Genomic DNA, 26,821 nt, shown 5'->3' with positions numbered 1-26,821 from the left:
GATTTCTATTGCCCATGAAAAATTTGTTGTTCCCTGCCTCTTGTGTCTATTTATTTATTTAGTCCTTTTGCCTTTTCTAGGTCCACTCCTGCGGCATATGGAAGTTCCCAGGCTAGGGGTCGAATCGGAGCTGCAGCTGCCAGCCTATGCCAGAGCCACAACAACGTGGGATCCAAGCTGTGTCTGCGACCTACACCAGAGCTCATGGCAACGCTGGATCCTTAACCCATTGAGCAAGGCCAGGGATCAAACCCACAACCTCATGGTTCCTAGTTGGATTCATTAACCACTGAGCCATGACGGGAACTCCGTGTCTAATTATTTTTAAACTTATGTTTAGCACTCCATTTTGCCCATGCTGTTTGGAATTTTAATTACTGTGGACTTTCCTATAGCCACTGCTAGCAAGATGTCATTTTCCCCATTGGTCAACTGTGGGTCATCTACACCAGAATAGCCCTGAAGTAGTGCTTGGGGCTTTCACCTTATGCTCTGCTTCAGGTTGGGGGACCACTGATAAAGGGCAGTGGGTCTCCAAGTGTGGGTCTGAGGACCAGCAGTACCAGCATCTCCTGGGAATCTTATTAGAAATGCAAATCTGTGGGCATCACTCCTGCCCTCTGCGGCTGGGGCACAGCCCTCTAGGGAATTCTGAAGGATCTGCAGTTCAGGAGCACTTAAGGCAGCGTGACTTTGATGGAATCCTGGCTGAATGGCTAACTTTGACTCTTGAGCAAGTTCTCTCTCCCCAAGGATAGGTTAGGACCCTGAAACCTGACAAGAAAACTTTACAATACCTGCAAATGGCCTATTAAAAAGTCTCTCTTCATTTAGAAATTGTACTTTTTTTTTTGTCTTTTTGTCCTTTTTTAGGGCCGCACCTGCAGCAGATGGAGTTTCCCAGGCTAGGGGTCCAATTGGAGCTGTAGCTGCCGGCCTACGACAGAGCCACAGCAATGCCAGATCTGAGCTGTGTCTGTGACCTACACCACAGCTCACGGCAATGCCAGATCCTTAACCCACCGAGCAAGGCCAGGGAACCAACCTGCAACCTCATTGTTCCTACTCGGATTCGTTTCTGCTGAGCCACAACAGGAACTCCACTTTTTTTGGCTTTTATGTTATGTTGAAGAATAGGGGGAAATAAAGTTGAAATGGGTTGAAAGAATTCTCAGTAGATATTCTTGGGCCCGTGAGGAGCCTCTGGGAAAGTCAGAGAAAAGATCAGAAGCTGTGCCTTTCTCAGAATGGGGACTGAATTGGCTGGAGGGAAACCTCTCAGAGGTCTGCACCAGTAAATCATCAAGGAATTTGGTCCAGCTCAAAGGCACTGCACTGATGATGGAAGGATCCCACTCAGCTGGAGATGGAGAGGAAAGCCATGCTGCCTGATTACTGCTTGTACTGCCTTTACTAAGAGACAAAACAAACAGGGCAACTCTATTGGCCAGCTTGGTGTCTGGCAAATTCCATGTCACTGTAACACAAGGGAAACTGAAATATAGGTTTACCCAGGTTGGAGCAATCGCTCTATTTTTTTTTTTTTTAGGGCCGCACCCACAGTTTATGGTTGGTTCTGAGGCTAGGGATTGAATTGGAGCGTGCTGCCGGCCTACACCACAAACACAGCAAGGGAGGATCCGAGTCACATCTTTGATCTACACCACAGCTCACGGCAATGCCAAATCCTTAACCCACTGATCTAGGCCAGGGATCAAACCCTCATCCTTATGGATGCTAGTCAGATTTGTTTCCATTGAACCACAATGGGAACTCCTTGCTTGCTCTAATTTGGGTAAGCTATAAGAACTTTTTTCAGCATGCAATGTAATCAAATGGTTGAAGCTGGAATATCAGGGACAGAGATACAGAAATCCTAAGCTCAAAGGGTTCCTCTATGATTGTTTATTTGTGTGTGTGTGTGATTATGAAGTTTTATTTTTTTATCGTTTGGTGCTTACCATACCAAAGCCAAATGCCAGTATCAGTAATGTGGTATTTATTATGTATGACATTGAAATACTAATACTGATCCTAGCATTTTATGTTTTTTAATGTATTTAGAATTCATGAAATAGAAAATTAAACTAAATATCTCATATGTAATAACTGAAAAATTAATTATATTTTAAAGCAACTATAAATGGACATTTTAAAAAGTATGCCTATTAAATATACATGGTTATTCTAAAATCACCTATTAACAATTAATGGTATAAAGTGATACTTGAAAACACTGTATTAAAGGAAAGAATTTATCAACCACGGGAAATTGAAGATTAAATATTATTCAAAAGTTAAGTTTGCATTAAAAAAACTATGGTGTCAGGATGAGAGTCTGCTTTGGTGCAGTTTTCCAGCTATAGATAAATCTTTGAGTCTTTATAGGAGGGACAATGGTGAAATTATAAACTGATGCCAAACATTTTTCTTTAACTTAACAATTTCAAATAATTTCATCTCTTGTTTGACAATTCTGAGGAGGTGTTTTTTCTCCTGCATGAATCACCATCTCCTCCTGGACAGTAAACTATGGCTTTGTTTCAAAGAGCACCGCCAGCTTGCATGTGACTCTTTCAATTTTATCCCGTATAGATGGAGTATGTGAGGCAGAGTCCCGTGCATCAATTTCAATTCCGTCATGTTTATATTCCATGCTTTCAAAAAGTCTTTGAATGAGAATAAGAAATATTCCTTGTACTAGAAGCTTGACTTCATTGAATGTCACTTTTCTTCTCCTCTTGAAGATTACTGAGGCATAGATGAATGCTTTCTAAATGAGTGCATTTTTGCTGGATTTGAAATTTTAGTGCAGCATATAACTCTCTGGGTATATCTCAAGGTGTGAAAAAGTCAGACTTCAGAATTTTAAAGTATGATACTGGAGTTCCCGTTGTGGTTCAGCAGGTTAAGAACCCGACTAGTTGGAGTTTCTGTCATGGCTCAGTGACTAGTATCCATGAGGACATGATATTGATCCCTGGCCTGCCTCAGTGGATTAAGGATCCCGAGTTGCTGTGGCTCTGGTGTAGGCCGGAAGCGACAGCTCTGATTTGACCCCTTGCCTGGGAACTTCCACATGCTGCAGGTAAGGCCCTAAAAAGACAAAAAACAAAACAAAAGCCCAACTAGTATCCATGAGGATGCAGGTTCAATACCTGGCCTCACTCAGTGGGTTAAATATCTAGTGTTGCCTCAAGCTTTGGTGTAGGTCACAGATGAGGCTTGGATCTGGCGTTGCTGTGGCTGTGGCATAGGCTGGCAGCTACAGCTCTAATTAGACCCCTAAGGAAGGAACTTCCTTATGCTGCAGGTGTAAAAAGGAAAAAAAAAAAAAAAGTATGGGGACTTATATAAAGAATTGCTCTAGAAAAAAATACAAGCACTTACATATTTATTTATTTATTTATTTAGTCTTTTTGCCATTTCTTTAGCTTCCCCCATGGCATATGGAGGTTCCCAGGCTAGGGGTCAAATAGGAGCTGTAGCCACTGGCCTATGCCAGAGCCACAGCAACGCCAGATTTGAGCCGCGTCTGCGACCTACACCACAGCTCATGGCAATGCCAGATCCTTAACCCACTGAGGGAGGCCAGGGATAGAACCCGCAACCTCATGGTTCCTAGTTGGATTCGTTAACCACTGAGCCACGACGGGAACTCCAAGTACTTACATATTTAAAAAGCATGCATTGAAATTTTTTACATAAAGGACATAAAAATCATAACATTCTTGCTCAAACACAAACACATGCAACTAAGTTTTAGCAGAAATCTTGTCCATCTCATGGAATCATATTATGATGATGCGAGCTCAGCATGAGGTACGGGGAGAAGGTGAGTCTTCTTCTGAGAGTAGAACAATCCCTATGATGTCTCACCACAAGGCAGAGCTGATTAGAGCATCAGAAAGTTTGAAAACTCCCAGAGTTCCCGTTGTTGCTCAGGAGTGATGAACCTGACTAATATCTGTGAGGAAGCCGGTTCGATCCTTGAACTTGCTTGGTGGGTTAAGGATCCGGTGTTGCCATGAGCTGTGGTATAGGTCACAGATGCAGCTCAGATCCCATGTTGCTGTGGCTGTCGCAAAGGCTGGCAGCTGCAGCTCTGATTCTATCCCTATCCTGGGAACTTCCATATGGCAAAAAGAAAAAAGAAAAGAGAAAGAAAGTTTGAAAACTTCAAAGTACCCAAATTTGAACTCAGGCACATGCGGAAACTCCTAGATGCCTGCCCTGGCCTTGGGGGCAGCTGTGGGGTGTATAGAAGACCCCTTGTGAGTGAAACACTGGGCCATCCCCACACCCACTGGCCCACCTGGGGACCCTGAGCCAGCTCCCCCCACAGTCAGCAGGTTTAAAGTCAGGTCTGAGTTCTCAGGATACTCAGTTCTGCTCACAGCATGGCTCTGAACAGTTGCACTCCATGCATTAAGGAACAAGATACCCCCGTGCAGTGGGCAATGGAGATGGAACAAACCAAAGTGGGTATTTTTCAAGTGCTCCCAACAGAGCATGCATCAGTTGCTCTGCTCCATAAAGCAAACGTGAAGTTTTAAATGAAAACCATCCAGTTTTCCAGGCTCCTTTCCCTTTATTCAAATCTCCCAGGTGCAGAGGCCTCATGGCTACCCATTCCAGCTTGGCCTCATCTTCAGTGGCTATGTGGCCAGCAGGGGACAGGTCCAGCATTTCCTCCTTCCAGATAGTCAAATCATCTGTACTGATCTCTGGCAGCTGAAGAGGCTAGAGAAGTTGATTTATTGGCAGATCAAGTCAAAAGCAGATGGAAAGAGGAAGGCCATGGCTAAGAAGTGTGGTGATTCTCCATGACCCATTTCCCCTGGAAGATTGGAGCGTGTCCAGGAGTGTATACTGCCCCCCACCCCCCAGGGCCAGGGCCTACCTCCTGGAGGTCATGTCTCTGCCCATGACTCTGGATTGAATTATTAACATCTTATGAATCTCAACCCGCAGTAGGTAATAAACTGAGTTTAAACATTGGAGCCCATTTGAAATGGAATTTAGTAAACATTTGTGTACCTTTGTATGTCAGACATTAGCAGCTGATATATAAAGACAAAATAAAAATCCAAGCATTCAAGAAGCTCACACTGCAGAGCATAAGTGATTCACATGGCAGCGAATGGACAGAGCCATGGCCAAGACACTTCAGAACATAGAGGAATTGAGGCTAGGCTTTAGGCTTCACTGGGGAGGTAATGTGAGCTGGGTTTTGAGAGGCAGGCAGACTTCATCAGGGATTAATGGAGAAAAGCCATCTACATAGAGGAATTGATATGAACACAGGCAGGGAGCCAGAAAAACCATGACTGTGTTTAGAAATCATCAGGAAGCATCATGTGCTTTGTTGGGTGTGTGATTTGAACAGGTATGGAATGGCTTGAAATAAGGTTGGTATGTGGGGCAGAGACTCAGCTACAAAGGACAACATCTGTCTCAATTTCTGCCTAGAATTAATGGAAGAAGACCTAGATTTCAAGCAGGGAAGTGAAGTCATAGTGTATGTTTTAGAAAGTCCACGTAGGTGGCAGTGCAAAAGAAAGAGAGAAATGGAGGCAGAGAATAAAGTGAGGGGCACCAAAAGAAAGAAAGAAGATGGGGTGATATGCTTCAGGAAGAATAGTATAGAAGGAAGTTGGGCTTTTTTTAAGATGGAGGAGATTTGAACATGCTTTAGGCTGAAGGTCAGATGCCACTGGAGATGGAGAGGTTGACAATGCAGGAGAGTGCAGAAATAATTGATGAAACAAGATTCTTACCCCTGTGCCTTGCCTTGCTTGTGGAATTGTTTTCAAGTAACTCTAGGCAGTGTGTCACAGCAGTTCCTTTGCAAAAGAACACACTAAATATGCAAGGCTGTTGTATACAGTAACATCATATAAAGGAAAGAGCAGAAGCCAGTAGGGAAATGCCTTCATCTCAAGGTAGATGGGATGACATGGACTAAAACTGTCTACTGGAAAAGGGAAAATGATAAATTAAACAAGATCATATCAAAGGATAGTCAAATTACCCATCAGCCAAAGCGAGGTGAAGCGTGGTGACGCAAGAGGGACAGCAGGGAGGACAGGAGAGATGGATCGTGACCATTGGACAGATGGCACTCAGAAAAGAACAATGGTCTGATGAGAAGACAAACAATGGGCAGGAGAATGATGACCTGGGAGGCTTTAACCAGCTCATGAATCCTCTCTCATCCTCCTCCTCAGCTCAGGTGAAGGCTATGAATGAGATGCTGGCTGTATCTTGTAGTAGAAGAGGCTAAAAGCCTCTGGAGCCTTTGGAAATGGCTCTGCAGCAGCTCTGGGTTTCTTGGGTCACTCCTTGGTCTGTTATCTGTCCACCTTCTCAAACAAGTGACTCCACCATGACTTTCTCCCTCTCAGCCCCTCCTGCCTCCTACACAGTGAATAACGGCAGTGCTGAGCTTCATGGCTCAGAGAGTGTTTACCTCTCCCAGGAGACAGATCTAGGTGTGATGGGCACTGCTGTTCCCATATCTATCAGGATCCTCCAGAAAGTGTGTTTACAGCCTGGCCCAGTGCTTCTCCAATGTTAAAGTACATGAGAGTCACCTGGGAATCTTGCTGCAAAGGCAGGTTCTGATTCAGCAGCTGTGCTGAGATTAGCTGAGATTCAGAATTGTTAATGAGGCCCCAGGTGTTACGGGTGCTATGGCCTATGAACCATACCTTATAAAAAGGGCCTCAGCCCACTGCCTTGGGTGTCACAGAGTTTGCATAGAGCTGTGAGGGGGAGGAGGTCATTTCTGCTCCACTGCTAGCCACCTGTCCCCACAGAGCTGCCCTTGGCTCTGTTCAGACCCACAGTGGACTTGGCCTATGTTTCTGGGACCACCAACAAATGAACCCGGGCTTGAGGAAATTTGTAAGTGCAATTTCTCCTTTTTTCTTATTGGCACGGAGAAGACAGGGAGAGTGCTCGTGGGATTCACCCACTTAGCAGAGTAGAGTAGATGAACCCACAGAGAAATCAGATTTCCAAATGACTTTTGCTTATGACCTGATTCTTGTCTTTGCAAAAAGTGAGGGAAGTGAAATCCTTTCCCCATCCAGGCACTACCTCCTTGCTGAACTCTGCTTATGAAAAGAAAAAAGAAAACAAAAAACAAAAAACAAAAATAACCCTCAAACTTGAGGATTTGGACAAGGTACATTTGACTAGCAAAAGAAATGATAACAAAGGTTTTCTAGGAGGTTTACATTTAGGTTCTGCCCGAGGGGAGTTCTTTTTTATCACCTGAATGTATCACTTTAATTTGATAAACAGCAGGAGAGGAGAGACTGATATGGAAAAATACTTAAAACTCTGTGCAATGCTTTACTTAGTTCTGGCACAGTGGTTTCTTTCAAGAAGGAGTTTTTATTTTCAGTTCTGTCGTGTCAAGTTTGTTCAGTGCAGCAAATGTATTGAGTGTCTGTTATACTTAGTAGGCATTCTGCTGGGTGCTGGGCACACAGAGGTAAGTGTCCTTGGGGGGAACCTGGCACCATGTGTGGGACAGACAAGCAGAGAGAGGTTCTTTGCGGTGCTGTCGGTGTAATGAGGTAAGTGCATAGAGTCTGAAGCACAGGTGAGATCTCCTTAAGTAGCCTGGAGGTAGGGAAGATGGAGCAGGCAGGCCTCTGAATGAATGACACCTGCTGAATCTAGAGGCTTGGGTATGAATTCGGCTGGTGAAGAAGTTTTAGTAATCTGAGTCCTGAATACTAGTCCCTAGAACAGCACGTCCTCATTCTCTTGAACTTGGGTGTGGCCATCTGCTGTGCGTGAGCCGATGAGATGTGAGGGAAAGTGAGGTGTATCAGTTCTCGATAGAAGATCTAAATGCCAGGTGCTACAGAAACTGCGGAAACATCTTTAAGATAAAGTTGCCATCAGTCTAAGTTCTTGAGTGATGACAGTGAACACAAGCAAATCTTTGTTGTTGAAAGCCATGAAATTTCAGTGGTTGGTATGGTAGCACAAGGTAGCCTGTCCTGACCAACCCAGAAGGGCATTCTGGGCAAGGGATTTTATTTGCAAAGGCTAAGAGAAGGGCAGTGTCTTTGATCTGGGAAGAGCAAATGGTTGATAACATCAGAATATGTCGTGCAAACTGGTAGATGGGGGTGGAGGTGCTGCTTAACTTGGGTCTCAGGATAAAGAAGACTTGGGTGATGCAAGTAAATGGTTGGTCAGATGAGCTTATTCCTTTTCCCTTCTAACCAAAGGCTTTGATTTTTACCTAATGGAATGCAGTTAATGAATTTCTCTAGGAACAACTTTCCCCAAATTTTTAGACATCGTTGAATATCCTCTAGAAAGCTATGTCATTTTTTAAAACCTGTTTTATAGTACTAAACAGCATTCAAGGTGTTTATCTTCACTAGACAAAGTTTTTTTGGCAGTAAACATTTGTTTTCCTAAGATCCTTTACAGTGCCTAGGAGTGGAATAATGTTTCTCGAATAAGTGAAAAAAACAAAGCTGCTTTGAGGGTATTCACACCTCTTCTGATTCTTTGCCCTCACCTGTCTCCCTGTCCATAGGCTGCATTGCTTGTCCTAAGGCACCCCACGTGACTCCCTGTGACCCAGTTCACTCTGCTGCCAACCTTAGAACTTTAGGCTTTTACTGCTACTGGACTATATTCTGCAGTTCCCAAGTACCTACTGAAAAGGCTAAAAAGACAACCTAAGCAAATCTAATTGGCCTGTGGCTTACATGGTAGTTCAATTCTCAAAGCATATGCTTGTGGGACGTGTGCTTCAAGGTTACAACTTGAGTGAACCTGGGGTTTGTATCAATTCATATATGGAATTGGAAGGCCCCTTTCTTCCCCTTCTGTCCTCTTCAGTATTCTTAAATTCTTCGTTCCCTGAGTCCTCTTTTCTTACTCATCTACTTGGAAATACAGGGTTTCTCTTAGAGTTGTAGCCACCATCACTATTATACTTGGAGAGCACCGAAGAGGAAAACAGAAAAATAAGAATTATCTGCAAACTCTTTGCACAACAGGGACCTATTTTCCTAATTCCTCTGTTTAGAGAGATGGGCTTTACCTCAGGATTTTTAGCTGTTCCTGCTACAGTGGTGATTGTGTGATTGGCTTTGGGGAAGGCTGGTAGAGGAAAAAGAGGAAAACAGTAAATATTTTCACCACACTCTACAGCTTTTAATGAGCCCCTATTGCCAATATTTTCATCAGAAAGATATATCTATCTACACACATATATTTTTGCCTTTTTAGGGCCACAGTCACAGCATATGGAAGTTCTCAGGCTAGGAGTCAAATCAGACCTATAGCTGCCGGCTTACACCACAGTTACAGCAATGCAGGATCTGAGCCGTGTCTGCAGTCTACACCACAGCTCATGGCAATGCCGGATCCTTAACCCACTGAGCAAGGCCAGGGATCAAACCTGAGTCCTCATGGATGCTAGTCACATTCATTATCCACTGAGTCACTACGGGAACTCTCAAAGGTAGTTTGAGTTTTGCTGTTGATGTCCATTGTGCACTTTGCCTATTTGGTTTTCCTTTGGATCGAAGCCAGAAGACACAGAAAGGAAAAACAAAAACGTAAAGCCAGGAAACTCATTGTGCCATTTGTTCTTTCAGTTTTCACTGCCTCTCCAATTCACCTACCTGCCTCTGTTTAGAGAAGCTTTACTTCTATTTTTCTTGCCAGGTCCTCTTGTGGTTGTTTACTTTTGGTGGAGAGATCACACAGTTTATGGGAGGATGCATAGGAAGTCTGCAAAATGGAACATAGATGGGAATGGATGAAATGGTCTGGTTTTAAGGAGATCAACCTGGAAATTCCAAGCTGCCCTGGGATTTCTAAAATGATGAATATCTAAATGAGGGGAGGGAAGGGGAAGAGAGATTTTTGGGAGGGGAGCTCCAGAAGTACATGGTATGGATAGTGTCCAGAGGGAATGTGGAGGAGGAGGTCCTAAACTGTAAAAATACCCCATAGCTGAGTGCTCTCTTTCAAAAGCCTGAAATGTAGTTTTCTTCCCCTCAATCACCAGCATCTCAAAGGGCTTGGACTCAAAAGTCAAAGGCCTATTTTTTCAGTTCCCTGCACAAAGCAGGTCAAGGCAAGGAGCTGGGTAACTCTGGCCACTCGCCAATGTTCTGTGCCATGGTCATGGGCATGCCTAGCCTTGGCCTTCTATCTCCCAAAAGACTATAGAGCAAGGGGAACTAGACATTGGGGTGAAGAGGACAAAGGACACATATCCTGAAGCCAGCAGATGTGAGGTGCGGCTGTTTACTGTCTAGGGAGGCTTGGCCTGGCCTCTCTCTAGCCAAGCCTCTGCTGCACTCTCTGCAAAGTGGGAACAGTGATGCCCACATTGAAGGGCTGTGGGAGTAAATGAGATTGTGTGGAATTACTCCTGACTGCTGACTCCCCTCTACCCTCTGGCTCCAAATGAGACTTACCTTAGAGATGACATTATTGGAAAGAGATTTTTATCTTCAAGTGTTAAACCCTGCCTATAAAGTATTGCGTAGTAAACACCTAAACGCGCTCTTATGGAATAGTAAAGAATGATTCAAAATCAACACGTATCATTTACATAAAACTGGTGTTTGAAAAATGTTGAAGCTACCTAAGGTAGAAGAAGCGAAGGCATTCCCTGTCTCTATTTTATATACGTTGTTAATACAATTTCTCCTCTTTAAAAAATTGAAGTGAATAGGACTGAAATTACTGATAGTTTATTTTCCTATTATAAAGGACTGACTGACTTTGTGTTATTCAACATTTAAAACAAAGTCATAACTCTTTGCTTTATTTATTCAGCAGGTACTGAATAAATATTTGTTAATTAGTGACCAGTATCTCAGTTTTGATTGCTTTGTAAATGAAATTCAGAGGATCCATTCGACTCAAAACATTAACATGAAGACAACAAAAGAGGCTAACAGGCATGAGTTCATTAAATTTTCTATTTCTTCTCAGTTTTGGTCACTTGACAATTCAAAATTTCTCAGCATAATTTTTAATTTGCATCATGATTAAATCCCTGATATTTAATCCCTCAGTTGTTTTTATAATTCCACTTCCAGCCAAGCAGTCAAGACCAGGTCTGGCAGTTTACAAATTTTAGACAAGTTCACTATAAGAAGGGTGGATGGCCTCCAAAACAAGTAATTTATCCCTATTTCCAGTCTTTACCTTTTTTTCTTTTTTGATGACATGTCGTCTAGAAAGATGACACTAGAACTTTGAGCAGACAGGAAGCATGGGCCAGCAGTGAAGCCTAACAGGAGGTGGGCTACAGGGGAATTGGAAGAGAGAAGGAAGGGCATGAATTGTCACTGAGTTCCTGCACCTGTAGCTTTTGGTACTTTATCTCCTGGACTTTTCTCCACAACAACCTTGTGAGGAAACAATTGGTATTTCTTGAGGGCTTACTCTGCGCCCAATCCCTTACAGTCTTTATGACGAATCCTCGAAACAACCTATTCTGTGGTATTACATGCATGTTAGAAGAAAACCTTGGGGGGTGACTATCATCACACAGCTGCTTAGAAGTGGAATCAGAATTTAGAGGCACTTAATCTAACTTCAAAATTTGAACTTAATTTTTTCCTCAAAATAAAAATACATTTTTCTTAATGTCTGCTGATGACAAAAAATCAACCCAGGAAAACTCTCAAATATAGGTTTGAATAGGTAATGACGTCACATGCTAAGAAAAGCAAAAACTCTTTAAAAGAGAAGCCCTGTCAATCTACCCACTATTTCTGGTGGCTGTTACAGGTGCATGATGTATTTATCCCTTTGAGTACTCACAGCTGCAGAGACACACTATCCCATATTATGATTCTCTCCCATCACCTCACTTAACTACATCTTAGTGATGTTTACAAATCAGAGCATGTGGAGTTTTAAGTTCTTTTAAAATAGTGGCGTTATGCTCCACCTTACTAATTTAGAAAAATTATTTCCATAATTGAACAAGTTCTTGCCAGGCACTAAGGTGGTTCTCAAATGTTTTTGGCCCCTACAGACAATTGTGAAGTAAATAACCCATCACATGGGTCATGTGTCCTTCCCTACAGGTGCTGGTGTCTCTTTAAAATACATTGCTGAATCAAAGGTGAAGGGGAGCGCTCCCATTCTGGCTCAGCTGTTAACGAAACTGACTAGCATCCATGAGGATGCAGGTTCGATCCTGGGACTTGCTCACTGGGTTAAGGATCCAGCATTGCAGTGACCTGTGTTGTAGGTCACAGATGAGGCTCGGACCCTGTGTGGCTGTGGTGTAGGCCAGCAGCTGTAGCTCTGATTGGACCCCTAGCCTGGAATGTCCCTATACTGCAGGTGCAGCACTAAAACAAAACAAAACAACAACAACAACAACAAAACGGAGGAAGTTAATTCTGGTACATACTGACCACTTTTCCTCTCACCCACAAAGTTTAAGATGCCTGCTTCCCTATAGCCTTGCCAATAGCTTTCATCAAAACTGTTGGAATTTTGCCAGTCTGATAAGTAAAAACTGTTAAGTCAGGGTAGTTCAGACGACTTCTCTTTGAAGAGGAAAAGTTGATCATCTGGACATTTGAAAGACATTTGTATTTCCTTTTCCATGCATTACTTATTTATACTCTTTATCCATTTTTCTACTGGGCATTCTTTACATATTAGGGAGTTAGCCTTCTTTGATAAAAGACTTCTTAGTTTCTCTTGTTTGTCCCTATGGAGAAATAACTACTTTGAGTCAAGTTTACCAGTCTTCTTTTTTATGACTTCTAAATTTGAGTCCTAACTAGAGAGATCATCTTCACTCCAAGGTTACAACACTTGCATGTTTTTGGCTTTTGTGGTTTCAGGGTCTTTAAATCTTTCATCCATTTGGCAACCATGCCACTGCTTCTGTTGATGCATGCATCCAATTTTACATATTTCTGGATAGTTCTCCAGTTATCCCCATACCATTTATTGGATCATATCATGACTAATTTGAGATGTTGTCTTCAACATACCGACTTCAATTCTCTCTATAGCTATGTCTGTATATATCTTCTACTTCCTCTTCCCTTCCATCAGTCTATTTATTACTACCATATTGTTCTAATATTTGAAGGTTTTAAGCATGTTTTAACATCTAGTATGACTACTTGTACCTCCTCTGCTCACCACAACTTTTCTTTTTCAGAGTTTTCATGGTTATTCCAACTGATGTTTTCATATGAGCTTTAGAATAACTTTATCTGGGTGACTTTTTCTCTAACCTTTGGGGTGTTTTAGTTGGGTTATATTAAACTTAAAAATTAGGTTATGGAAAATTCATGTCATTATCAGGGTGCATGTTTCCATTTTCTTGAAGTCGTCTTCGGTCTTCAGGAGGATTGTAAATGTTATGATCCCTAAAAATTCTCATTAATTCCTGTCTTGGTGGCTATATTCATGTAATCTTTTTCTTAAATTATACCATCTATATAGTTGGTATGTGTGAGTGAAAACTAATGTTTTTATTTTTTATTTCATTTTATTTTTGCCTTTTTGCCTTTTCTTGAGCCACTTCTGCAGCATATGGAGGTTCCAAGGCTACGGGTCTAATCGGAGCTGTAGCCACCGGCCTACACCAGAGCCACAGCAACTCAGGATCCAAGCCGCATCTGTGACCTACACCACAGCTCATGGCAACGCCAGATCCTTAACCCAGTGAGCGAGGCCAGGGATCGAACCTGCAACCTCATGGTGCCCAGTCAGATTCGTTAACCACTGCGCCACAACAGGAACTCCAAATGTTTTTACCTCTGATACCTTTCTGAATTCTCTTACTGATTATGGTAGCTTTTAGTTGGATTTTCTTGTTTTCCAAATATATTGTCATAGCACCTGCAAAAATAATTTTTTATGCTCATTTCCAGCTTAATTATGATTTTCCTCTTATCCAGTTGCAATGCCTATACTTCTGACATGACCTCAAGTTTTATTTTTGACTTTGGTGGGAATATTTCTAGTGCTTTCCATTAGGCACAATGCTTTTTTGGGGGTTACAATAAAAGTATTTTATCTTGCAACAGACTCATGTATCTAACATTATTTCATTGCAACTTATAAAAATCAAGAATGAATACCAAATTTTGTCTGTAATGCATTAAATATATATTTTCCTTATATAATCTAAAATATAAGAAATTTTTTCATAGATTTATAAAACTGGGATTATGTGTATATATGTGTGTATTTATATATACACACAAATGTGTGTATATGTATGTATAAAATATGCACATACATTTACCTGTATCTTGTATTTCTCACCATAAAGTATTTCATGGACTTCTCCAGTTACCTCACATAGATTTAGCTCATTTTCCCAATGGCCGCATAATCTATGGTTTGGATACAATCCATTAATTCAGCCATTCCTGTGTAATAGGTATTCATTTTTCCTTTTGCCCCCTACTATAAACAAATCTGCAATAATCATCCTTGTGTGTATAGTGCTACGTAATTGGTCCTTTTATACCTAAAGATAATATTCCTAGGGATGAGGATGCCGAGTTGAAGGTTGTCTATGATTTCAGTAGGCACTTTGCTATACTATTCAAGATCTTAGAGCTAGAGCTGAGATTCAATGAGAGCTCTGATAAAGCTCTCTAAAACAAACTGCTGCCCAGATGAGTGCCAAATAGAAGGGAAATCATAAAAATGACTGTGTTCATAGTGAGATCCCTGCTGTGCATCATCTAGTGGACAGAATCCAAACATCAGGATATTCACTAAAGAGAACCCTTACCCCACAAGCATTTGTCTTTGTGAATCTTTGTAATTAGATGGGCTTTGGTTTCTGTGACCTTAGATGAGAAACCTTGTTTCTGTTTTCTTGGCTGGTAAATGGGAATAACAGGGCATCCCTTATAAAAAAAAATTATTGGGGTATAGTTGACTTACAATGTTGTATTAGTTTCAGGTGTACAGGAAAGTGAATCAGTTATACATAGACATGTACCCATTCTTTTTTTCCCATATAGGTTATTAGAGAATATTGAGCACATTTCCCTGTGTTACACAGTAGGTCCTTGTTATCTATTTTACATACAATAATGTATATATCCATGGGGAAGGATAAACTCCCCTTTGGTAACCCTAAGTTTGATTTCAAAATCTGTGAGTTTGTTTCTGTTTTATAAATACGTTCTTTGTGTAAATTTTATTAGATTCAAAATGTAAGTAATACGTATCTGTCTTTCTCTTTCTGACTTCACTCAGTATGATCATCTCTAGGTCCAAAATCAGCCTTACTGAGGGGAATGGAGGTGAAGCAGTGCTTGTCCTTTGGGGAGGTTCTGGAGAACAATCTGTTTCCTTTTCTTTTTTCCCTTATAAAAGCTGCCTGCCTTCCTCTGCTCATGACCCCTGCCAGCAAAGTATATCAACTCCAACCTTGGGTTCTATTGTCACATCACCTTTTCCTTCCCATGATGCTAATACTCCTCTCTTGTAAGGATCTTTATGATTCCACTGGGTCTTTGTGGATAATCTAGGGCAGTCTCCCCAACTCAAGACTCTTCCCCTTAATCACATCTGTGAAGTCCCTTTTGCCATAGAAGTGACTGAGTCATAGCTTCTGAGGTTGGGATGTGGGGCATCTTTACAGGGGTGAATTACTCTGGCCGACCACAGGCAAACATGCATAATCTGAGATACCCATATGTCCGTTTTCTGCTCTTTGGAGGTTCTTACATAGAAGAGCATGTGGTTTCTTCATGTGCCTTCTCTCTGCATCCGTAATAATGTTTTGGCTTAGCTAAATCCTCCTCTCCTGCCTGCAGAGAAAAGAAAGGATCTGTTTTGTTGCCTCCTTTTTTTATTTCAGAGAGACAGCAGCAGGTGATGGCTTGAAGCGAGGTCTTGATTTTCTGCTCAGGAATTGAACCTGGGCAGCCTGGATGAAAAACCAGGAATCCTAGCCACTAGACTAGCTAGAGGCTGAAAGCAGAATTGCCCTCAATCTTACCCCCTCTTGAAATCAAGAACGTTTCAAGGAGGCAAAGACTGCAAAAATAGGTATAAGGTTTATTATTAGATACACAGTACAACATGTGGGAGAGCACACAGAGGTCTATTTATCTAAGGCAGAAGCAAAGCAGTAATACACACCTAAAGGAGGGAGGGTGCAGGCATCCCCCTCAGTGACAAGCACACCAGAGAGGTGACTTAAACCACTTATTACAGGATAGTTCTTCTGGTTCTTTGTCTTCCTTTAGCCAATTATCTTGTTTTATCTTTCACACCTGACGAGACCTGGGGCGCTCACCTGATCTGCATGCACATCTTTTGGCCAAGATGGATTCCAGAGCAAAGCCTGGCAGGAAGGTTATCTAGACTTAATTATGGCCTGGCACCTCCTCCCTTTTCTGACCCAGAGAGGTCTCTCTGCGCATGTGTAGTTGGGGTCTCCCTAACCCTGATGATAGGGAGTAAGTGACCTCTTTGTTCTTTTGTCCAAGCAGGGCTCAGCCCCTCTTTTGATCCTGTCATAACCATTGTTTAACAGTTTACAGAAGATAAGTACCAGTTATTTGCCTTGTGCCTATTGTTATATTGATCCTAAAGTATAGATAGGTGACTGGTTGTAAATGTCTGTCCCCGAGCTCACCTATCCCCTTCATCGGGAAGTGTAAATTTGAGGCTAGTTGTACCTATCACCTGCCTCAAGAGGTGTAAATAAGAGGCTAGTTACAGATGTTTATCCTGGAGCCCTACCTTCTACCTCACTTACTGGAAGAGGGAAGGTCTGGGAAGAAGATGGTCCCTCTTCTTAACCCTTGATGCCAGAAGTGGCCACATTTAAGTCCTGGGTAGCAGAAATATTTTCACTGTCAACTCCCTAAAATAGAAAGACAAAGGAGCAAAAGGAAAATGAGAGACAGGAAAAAAAAAAGGCTTTTTAAATTATAGATGAAAAAGAACCTGGATTTCAAGAGGGTTTCTAGGAAAAAAAAAAAATAAGGCGTAGATTCATTGATTCTGCCTCAGGGATTTTTTTGTTATGCAATTCAACCCCAGGTGTCTCTCAAATGCAGTTACCTCTCGGCTAGAAAGCTCACAGGCAGGGTAGGGAGGGTATATGTCTCCAGAGCACCTCTGCTGATTGAGGCAGGGTTTAAAAATAGCACCCTGTCCCTGCCTTCACCTCTAGGGAAGATGACTTCTCTGTTTCTCTCCTTGCCTCAGCTTGCTGGAATAGACCCTGATCAGTTGGGGGGCCTAATGAGTAAAATTCTGGGAGAGAGAAGTTTAAGGAGTGGGAAAGGAAAAGGAGTATAAGAGAAAGAGAAATCTCTGGGCCCTAGCCCTCCCGCACATGTTGAAAACATCGTATAGACGGACCTTAATTACAACTTTGTATCTTGAGGAAGAAATTAAATAGAATTGCTGAAACCATAACCTTCCTGAGAAAATATTTGTTCTGTAGCCTTTCCCGAACAAGTTTCCCTGCATTTACTAGCAAAATAAAGAAACATCTTATTCCCCCCACCCCCAGTGTAACGTTTCCACATTTTCTTGAATTTTTTTTTCACACATTCAAAGTCCTGTTTCCCATGGCCCTTTACCCTGCAAAAGGGTGTGGACCTGTGCCTGTGTGTAAGAAATGAAGACAAATTAATAAACTAGCAAGAGGATTGGAGGGCAAGTTGTAAAAGGAGGGTGAAGAGCTAAATTTATATAACCTAGAAAAAGAAGGCTCTGGAGGAACATGATAAAGTTATACTTCACAGAAACAATATAAATGAAGGGAGGGAATTATTCAGAATCTCAGAAGATGGCAGGACAGAAGGGCTGGCCCCAAGCCAAGGCTGGGGAGCTGGGAAAGGGAGTCATAATGGATGATCAAGGCAGGAGACCCGAGGGAGCTTGAGATGTAGGGACAATGGCTTGCTGCCCCTTTGCCTGGCTTCCAGTTCATGTCTGATGGACTGAGGGATCCAGGAAGGTCACATGATCGTCTGAGCAATTCCACGTGGAGCTTTGCCACCCACAGCTCCTTTCTGGGCTGGGAAAGACTCTGGCTCAAGTAGGGACAGTGGGGTCAGGAAGAGGGCTTTTGTCTCCACTGTGGACAAAGGTGCTCCCAAAGTAAGTTGTCAGACTTCCCTCCCTAAACAAAGAAATAATTGCCAGTGTAACACTCTAGTGACTTGAGTTCATTTTTATCTTCTATCTTGCTGTTTAATTTTTGATCAATTGCAGCTATTTTAATGCTTGTGAAGTTTTCTGTCTAGCCAAAAAAGGAGGACAACCCTTGTTTTACTCAGAGCTTGATAGCACGGATGTCTGCTGGCTGATTAAAGGGGCTCAGTGCTGCCAATGCCTGAGGGGCATTGAGTGGTGAATGGAAGGCAGGAAGTTGGGGCTCTACTTCTTATTCTGCCATCCCAGTTATCTGTAGAGGCTGTGATACTCTGATTTATATTAAGATGAATATTGATTTGTGGCACAGAGCTCCAAAAACCTTTGGAATTTCCTAAAGGAAGAAAGCCATAAATGTGTTTTTGTTATGTTAATGAGATGGCTTTTGGACTCCAATTTAGGATAGGGGCTGGTTGTCAGGAGACACAATCTTGTAATTAGAGGGTTGGAAGTTGCAGTCCTACCCCTCATTTCCAGAGAGGGACTAGAGGTTGAATCAATTGCTAATGGCCAATGATCTAATCAATCATGATGATGTAATGACACTTCTATAAAAACCCCAATACCCAAAATGGCAGGGCTTGGAGAGTTTCCAAGTTGGTGGACACATGAGTGCCCTTGGCGAGGACATGGAAGGTCAGAGCTGTTTGTCCATAGCTTGCCCTCGCATCTCTTTTGCCTGGCTGCTCCTCTTATAATATAAACAGTTTTGAACTGCTGTTCCTCTTACAATATAAACAGGTATTTTTGGTTTGTTTTTGTTTTTATGTGTTTTCTTTTTGTCTTTTTGCCTTTTCTAGGGCTGCACCCATGGCATGTGGAGGTTCCCAAGCTAGGGGTCGAATTGGAGCTGTAGCCACCGGCCTATGCCAGAACCACAGCAATGCAGGATCTGAGCCACGTCTGCAACCTACCCCACAGCTCACAGCAACGCCAGATCCTTAACCCACTGAGCAAGGCCAGGGGTAGAACCTGAAACCTCATGGTTCCCAGTCAGATTTGTTAACCACTGCGCCACAATGGGAACTCCAGTATAAACAGTTTTGAACTGGTTGTTCCTCTTACAATAAAAAAGTGACCCTGTTAAAGTAAAAATGTTTCTTTGAGTTCTGTGAGCTTCTCTAGCAAGATAATCAGATAGCAAGGAGAAAGTTTGGAAACCTCTGACTTAGAACCAGTCATTCAGAAGCACAGATAATCTGAGCTAATAACGGGCTTCTGAAGTGGTAGGGGGAGGGGCAGTCAGCTTGTGAGATCTGATGCTTTCTCTGGATAGATAGTGTCTGAACTGAGTTGGGTTGTAGGACACCCAGTCTGTGACCTAGAGAATTACTTGGTGCTCTGTTAGGGAAACCCTCAGAATTGCTGTTGGCCTTGAGAATCCCACCCCTCACTCCTCTATTGGAACTGGTAATAGAACACTTTTAACTGTGTAACAAAGTACCACCAATTAACTGGATGAAAGCAACAGCCTTCATCTCAGTTTCTGTGGGTCAGGAACCTGGATGTGGCTTAGCTGGGTCTTCTGCCTCTGGGTTTCTCCATAGCTACCATCAGGGGGTTAGCCCAGAATCTCTAGATGACTATCACCAAGGTTGGGTGAGGGCAGGATCTACTTTCAAGCTCATTCATCAGTTGGGGGCAGGATCCAGTTCCTCATGAGCTGTTGGCCCAAGACTACAGTTCCTTCCTTGGTATTGACCAGGTACCACCCTCAGTTCCTTGCTACATAGACGTCTCCAATTTGGGAACTTTGTTCATGAAAGTGAACAAGGCAAGATGGCAAAAGAATGAGTGAGGGTACAGCAAGAGAGAGTGCAAGAAAGACAGAAGTCAGTTTCATTTAACCTGTCCTGGGAAGTGACTTCCTCCCCTTTTTCCTATGTTTCTTTGATAGAAGCAAGTCACTGGATCCAGCCCTCACACAAGAAGCATATATTACCTAGGGAGTGGACAGGAAGAGCTAACGACCATTGGAAGCATTTTGGAAGGCTGGTGATTACAACCTGCTCCAGATGAAGTAGTTTTGGGTCTGGGTTTAATACCATAATACAAGGAAAACTTGAAAGGTGGCTGAACTATATCAGGGTGGCAAATCCAATGGCCTGAGGGAGTCTGGTAGGTCACATCAATCCATATGATGGGTCACATATGAGATGCTGGGCATGAATGGGAGGACTCCTGACCTTGCTCTCCTAGGCCGTGATGATACTCAAAATCAAACCTCTGAAAAGGGTAGTGCCAACCAGAAAGGATATCTCAGCCCAGGTTGTATCTGCAGGTCACCAGTCTGACACAATTCCAGCTATAGCATATTGTTCTGAATGGATGGCACAGAGTAGGGATGCTGTATATTTTTTTCCCTCATGCTCTTATCAGTTGGAGCATCTTCTCTCTGGCCAAAGTTAATGGTACAGACTTTTGTGTAGGTCATAATTCCTAGCGGTTGTTGGGGCTGAACAGCAATAATGACTCTAAAGAGGATGTTTTTATCAAAACACAAGAGTGGTTCTTGCTGAAACAAGTGAACATTGGTTATCCAAGGGAAGGGAAGATGGCTTCCTGGTTCTCCTGGTCCATATCCAGACCTAGTCATACTATTCACTTCAAACTAACCAGCAGGGGCATTGTCTAAAGTAAGGTCAAGTTGAGGAAATACTTCTGGATGATAGAATGCCGAAGGAATGATAATATATCAAACAAATATTGGGTACATTCTCTCCCTGGAGCGACATTAGCTCTGAGAATTTCAAGATGAGTAACACCTGCTTCCTCAAGTTCTCCTAGTGTGTGGAGGACACACTAACAGTACAGAGTAACTCTTGCTATGGTGATGGGTAGATGGGGGAGAGGACAACTAGGTCTACGTGGGGTAGTTAGTGAAGACCTCAGAGGGGACACGGATGGGTTTCTCTCTCCAAAAGGCATAATCCACAGCTCCCACTTTTGCTTCTGATGTCACAATGTTTTACACGGGGGTTTATATCTCATTAATCCTAACACAGGATTACAGAAAGACACAGGTATTATTCTGCCTGATAGGGCTGAGCAGGGACCTTACAATATAAAGTGAAAGACCCCTAAATCCCATTCGAGCATTTAACAAGATCCCAAGGTAGGGGTATAATCCATTTTCTGGCAGGAGTTGGTTTGTTTAGCCCTGCTGTCTTCAAGTAAAGAGCTGGTTTGAAATCATATTCCTCATGGTATTTATACATTGCTGCTTTGGGATGAACTATCACTGGAGTGACTAGTAAGAAAAACAATTAATATGGCACTGTCCTTTTCCAGATAATATTTTAAAAATTTCTTAAGCGATAGCAACATAGAAGTCTGAGTTTAGAAAGAGGATACATTATATTATTTCATCAAGTCTTAAATGGTCCAAATTCAAAGTTCTTACAGGGAACATCTAAATATTACTGAAGCACTAAATCCAGGATAAAGAAAAGTTGCTTATATGGACTATATAATTACTCAATCTTAGATCTGAGTCACTTTCTCTTCTTTGACTCTGCTATTTGAAAAATGTAAAAAAAAAAACAAACAAAAAAAACCCAACAACAACAAAAAGGAGGCGGTATTCTTTCTCCCCGTCCCCCTCTCCTCAATTCTTCTTAACCCAGGTGTTATTTGTAAAGCTACTGTTTGTTGTTAGCTATCTGATTATTTCCAAAAGAAAATTCATACTAAAATTATATAGGAAATGGCTTCAATTCCCTGCCTTGCTTTTTTTTAATCAATGAATGCAATGAGCTGCTTTTCTGTGATCAGAGGGAAGGAAAAAAGTTCTGTGTTTTTATTCATCTGGGAGCTGTATAATCAGTCACTCTTTCTATCAGCCCTGAAAAGCAGTTCAAACAGCATCTATTTAGATTGGAGACCAATTAAATAATTATCAAAAGAGTCAGGAAGACAGCAAGGATAAGACTCAGAGGAGCACATGGAATCTAAAAGGAAAACATAATTGCTGTCTTGAATTTTTCCTTCTGTCTGCTTATTAAACCATGAGCTTCTATTGACCTCTGCACATCAAATGGGGCCTTGGGCAGCTCCTCTTGAATGCACCAGCTTCCCTGAGTACAAAGGGATTTTCCTGAAGTTTTGCAGGCTTAGGAGATGTTTTTTTTTTTCCTCCAGTTAAGCTGCCAGGCCACTTCTGAATGATGTACAGAAGTGAGTCCTTGGTTCAGATTCTGGCTGCCTATATATACAGAGCTTGCTCTTTTGAACTCTGCTGACCACACCCACTGGTCTAGCTTGATGGAGCTGTCACCTCCAGGATGCTTGGGTAGAAATGGTAAATTTGGTCCTTATTTGTTTCTTCTCTTGGAATCCTTTTCATTCTATTTCTGCCTGACCAAAGAAGCAGATCCCGGAAAATCTCAGCCAGTACCTTCTGAAAATGAACTAAAAACAGCCTCTTCCATCCTGTTCACCTGGATGGTGATTCTCAGGGGCTGCCCCCAAGAGCTGGCCATTATCTTGCCGCCTCCCCATTAAGGAGGCAGAAGGAATGCAGTGTGCAGCCATCCTGCTGTAAACAAGCCCCCCACATTCACCCTCGCTAGCGAAACAAATAGTCAGCAATGGGCCTATTCATTGTGGGTTTGGAACTCATCATCTGTCTGTGAGAGTGGGAAATCTCTGAGGTGGCCCCACACAAAAGGATGCAAATGGCAACAGGTCAACTGCAGATGCTGAATAATGGAGTGGGAACAAATAGTATTCAGAGCTTTGTGTTTTTGTGTCTACCACAAATGGTGCCTCATTCTTCCCACATCATTGTCAATTTCGACCATTTCTATTTTCATGTCCAAGGGAGGCCTGAGAGGGGCATCTGGATTGATTCTCACTTGGAGTTTTTGGCCCTTGGATAGCAGTGGGCCTCTTCTATTTCTTTGTAGAATAGTGACATGTGTCTGTAAAGCTTGGTAACAGTCACCCCACCCTGCCCTATGTCACAGAGACAGCTATATTTTCATGCTGAGTAGAAGTGATGGGATTGATGGAAGAGTTTGCAGAAGAACTTGAGATCCTAAACAGAGAAAGTGTGGGCTTTCCAGAGTTGTCACTGACCTTGAGCTTGAAGACAAAAATACTAAATCTCTGATTTTTATTAAAATGAGACAATTCTCTGATGTCAGAAACCAAGGGAAAATGTATATACTAATACATACCTCCACCTCTCACATCTATACATGTGAGGAGGAAGCAAAGACTACCAGTTTGGAGGTCCTGCCACCTCTGAAATGTAAGAGGAGAAGAGTGCAGATAGAATAGCACTGAACTTCACAAACTCCATCAGTGTAGGGACTGGATTTCTTTGACATGTAGTAATAACATGGGGACTGTGATCCAAGGAGTCATCTAAGAGCTCATTGCATTATCTTATTTGACCCTCTTAATACTGAGAGAAACATGCTCTAATTATCCCATTTTTCACATGAGAAAATCAGGTACAGGGTGCTCAAATAAATTGTTCGAAGACAGAGATAAGCATGGAAGAGCTAGCCAAGGGCCCCAGGAAAGTTGCTCCAAGCCTAGCTCCCAACCACGGAATCTTATCAGTTATAACTAGAAAGAGGCGAATATTGATGGAAAATGAAAAGCAGCAGGAGCCCTGTTTTCTATTTCTCCCTGGTAATAAAAATCTGGAAGTAGGTTTATTTTATGTTTCTCCCTGGTAATAAAAATCTGGAAGTAGCCAATTCAGGGTTGGTACAGCTACTCTCTGTCATAGGGGATCTGGTTCCTTCTGACAGGGTCACTGTTCTCACTTCCTGCCTACCTTTGATCCTTCAGTTTACTTTATGACACAAGAATGTTTTTAGGTCCTCAGCCATTGCATCAAATTTCAGGAAGCAGAGAGGAAAGGAGAAAGGCCAAAATATGCTTGAGCAGCTAGCTGTCTGGTCCTCCCTTAAGGAGCATTTCTGGAATCCCCACCTACCGACTTCCACTTAGGCTTCATTGCTTAGAACATAGGTGGTGACATGACACTCTGCAAGGGAGTGGGGCATTCGACTTTTGGAGAACATTCTGACCTTAAAGTTCAAACTTCATTTGCAAAGAAGGGGAGAATGGATATCGTTAACCAGGAGGATATGCCAAAGGTTCCATTGGGCTTAACTTGAGATTTACATACACCAGCCATGTAGACTGGAGCTCCTCTCTGCTGCCTTCTTGTTTCCTTAATCCTCTGATTATCATGGGAGCCAAGGAGCCTCTGGGGAATACTTCATAGCATGGCCCAAACTGAGCTTCAGACATAGGTCAACTATCATGGCCAGTGCTTTGGCTGGGAGTAGGTCTGAAGGACCTCTGCAGCTTCTCAGGAAATGAGGACTCACGAAGAGGAGGAAGGCCTCTGTGAGCCTGTGTGTGAGGATAGCATGACTCTGAGGAAAGCTTGGCAGCTGGTATGAGGGCCTCTTGCAGTCACCTACTCTGTGGCTTTGTTCATCCTGGGAGTCTTAAGAGGTTTTTGTGCATAAAGTCAAGTGTGAATATATTATTACACTCCAGAACATATCTGAACATGAACAGCTTTACTGTGTAGCTGAGTGTAGGGCAGAGGGAAGGAGCTATTTCCTATTTCCCAAGTTGCTAAATTCTTTTTTTTTTTTTTCTGTTTAGGGTCATACCCGCAGCATATGGAGGTTCCCAGGCTAGGGGTAGAATCAGCTACAGCTGCTGGCTGATACCACAGCCAAGGAAATGCATGATCTGAGCCATGTCTGCAACCTATACCACAGCTCATGGCAATGCTGGCTCCCAGGCCCACTGAGCAGGGCTGTGGATCAAACTTGCATCCTCATGGATACTAGTGAGATTCGTTTCTCCTGGGGCACAACAGGATCTCCTCAAGTAACTGAATTCTTGAGATGACTTGAGGATTAAGCACACAGCAGCCAGGGTTATCTACAGGGATGAGCACCCATGGTGGCAGACCCAGAAGGTAACATGGTAGGGATCAGAGGGACAGGGATGATGTCCACTGAGGGATGTAGGATGATCCTGGGTCCCTTCCAAGTTCTTGGCAGGGGGTTCTTTTTATAGAGCTGGAGATGATGTCTTGGTTGGGATATTAGAGTTAGTAACATTAAGATTTAACTACTCATGTCACTTATGCATAAACATACTGGGGTCTAGTGATATTGGAATTACACTAAGTTCATACAGGCTTCAGCTGAGTTATGTTTTCTTCAAACACCAAAGCCTGAGGCTGGAACACAACTCAGGTGGAATTAAGTTAACCTCTGCTCTTTTTCCTCCTGAACTCCCCTGCTCAGTTGTATCCAAATTTAAATGGAAAGCTATCCATAGAGGAAAAAATGGGAGAAGAGAGAAAAGCAAGACAGCAAGAATGAAAGGCAAGAAATATGAAGGAAGAAAGGGAGAAAGAAAAAAAAAGGCGAAAAGTGATGAGAAAAGATCCAAACTCTGAAAATCGAAATCATCAGAACTAGTGGTTATGGAAATAATAAAAGCACTGAAAGTCTTTTATTTTCTGGATGGCACTTACCTAACTTGTGAGAAAATGGACTGTAGTCAAGCATACTCACATTCTCACAGGTCAATTAGTGACATTGAAATACTAGGCAGTACAGAGTTGAAACCTCACTCCTTCTCAGGCGGGGCTCAAACTCAACTAAAATTCAGACTGGGACTTAAACCTACAATCCCATCCCTGGCTTAGGAGAGGACTCAAACCAATTGTCTTAAAACTGCTCGCTAGCCGTTAGGACTTACTGAAGCTCAGGTTCTTTCATCTCATTGCAGAAAGAATTCAGCATGAGGCAAACCGGCAAGGAGTGAGTTTATTAGTATGGGATACACTTGAGAAGTACAAGTGGGCTGGCAAAGGAATACAGCAGCCCCAAGAACAAAGAGAGCTCCATTTTTATCATCAAAGAAAAAGTGGGAAGAGAAGACGACAATCTCCTCATTTTGTGTAGACATCAAGGCTTTCATCATTTGTTGTCCCTTTGGCCCTATGTGGTCTAACCAGGACTGTTAGGGCGCTATTTAAATCATCTGTGTATTAGCAAAAAGGTGGTAACATACACTAAAACATGATAATTCATCTCAGATTTCGGTATAAATGTCCCCTTTCACCTAGTTTTTTTTTTTCCCCCTTTTATATATATGCCTGTCTTGGCTACATGCAGAGAAACTACTCTTCAGGGATCATGGACTTCCTGACTTCATGTAACAAGATTCAGACCCCAAGTATATTGTCTTGTGTTCTAACTAACAGGATTTGTGGCTTGAATGTGTCTGACACTTGAATACGCCTAGTCATTATTCAAGATTGCGTAGATTGTTGATCAGTTACTGGATTCTTTTCTTGAGTGGTCATTAATTTAGAACAGTCTCCCAAACTCCCTTAAAATTCCCATTCTGGAATTCCTGTTGTGATACAGTGGAAATGAATCCAACTAGTATCCAGGAGAATGTGGATTTGATCCCTGGCCTCTTCAGTGGGTCAGGGATCCAGCGATGCCCTGAGCTGTGGTATAGGTCGCAGGTGCAGCTTAGATCCTGCATTGCTGTGGCTGTGTGGTAGGCCAGCAGCTCTGATTCGACTCCTAGCCTGGGAACTCCCATATGCCATGGATGC

General features: G+C 42.5%; 1 long non-coding RNA gene across 1 annotated transcript; it reads left to right on the top strand.

The window, feature by feature from the left end:
- Positions 1 to 6,772: 6,772 nt before the first annotated feature.
- On the top strand, positions 6,773 to 26,312 carry LOC125121283 (uncharacterized). Its single transcript, XR_007133425.1, has 3 exons — positions 6,773 to 6,909; positions 20,093 to 20,313; positions 25,981 to 26,312. It is a non-coding gene; the product is annotated as an uncharacterized LOC125121283 (long non-coding RNA).
- Positions 26,313 to 26,821: the final 509 nt, after the last annotated feature.

The sequence above is a fragment of the Phacochoerus africanus genome, chromosome 2 (assembly GCF_016906955.1).
Source record: "Phacochoerus africanus isolate WHEZ1 chromosome 2, ROS_Pafr_v1, whole genome shotgun sequence".
NCBI lineage: Eukaryota > Metazoa > Chordata > Mammalia > Artiodactyla > Suidae > Phacochoerus > Phacochoerus africanus.
The sequence above is the reverse complement of the archived record's forward strand: the minus strand, read 5'-3'. Positions and strand labels throughout refer to the sequence as shown.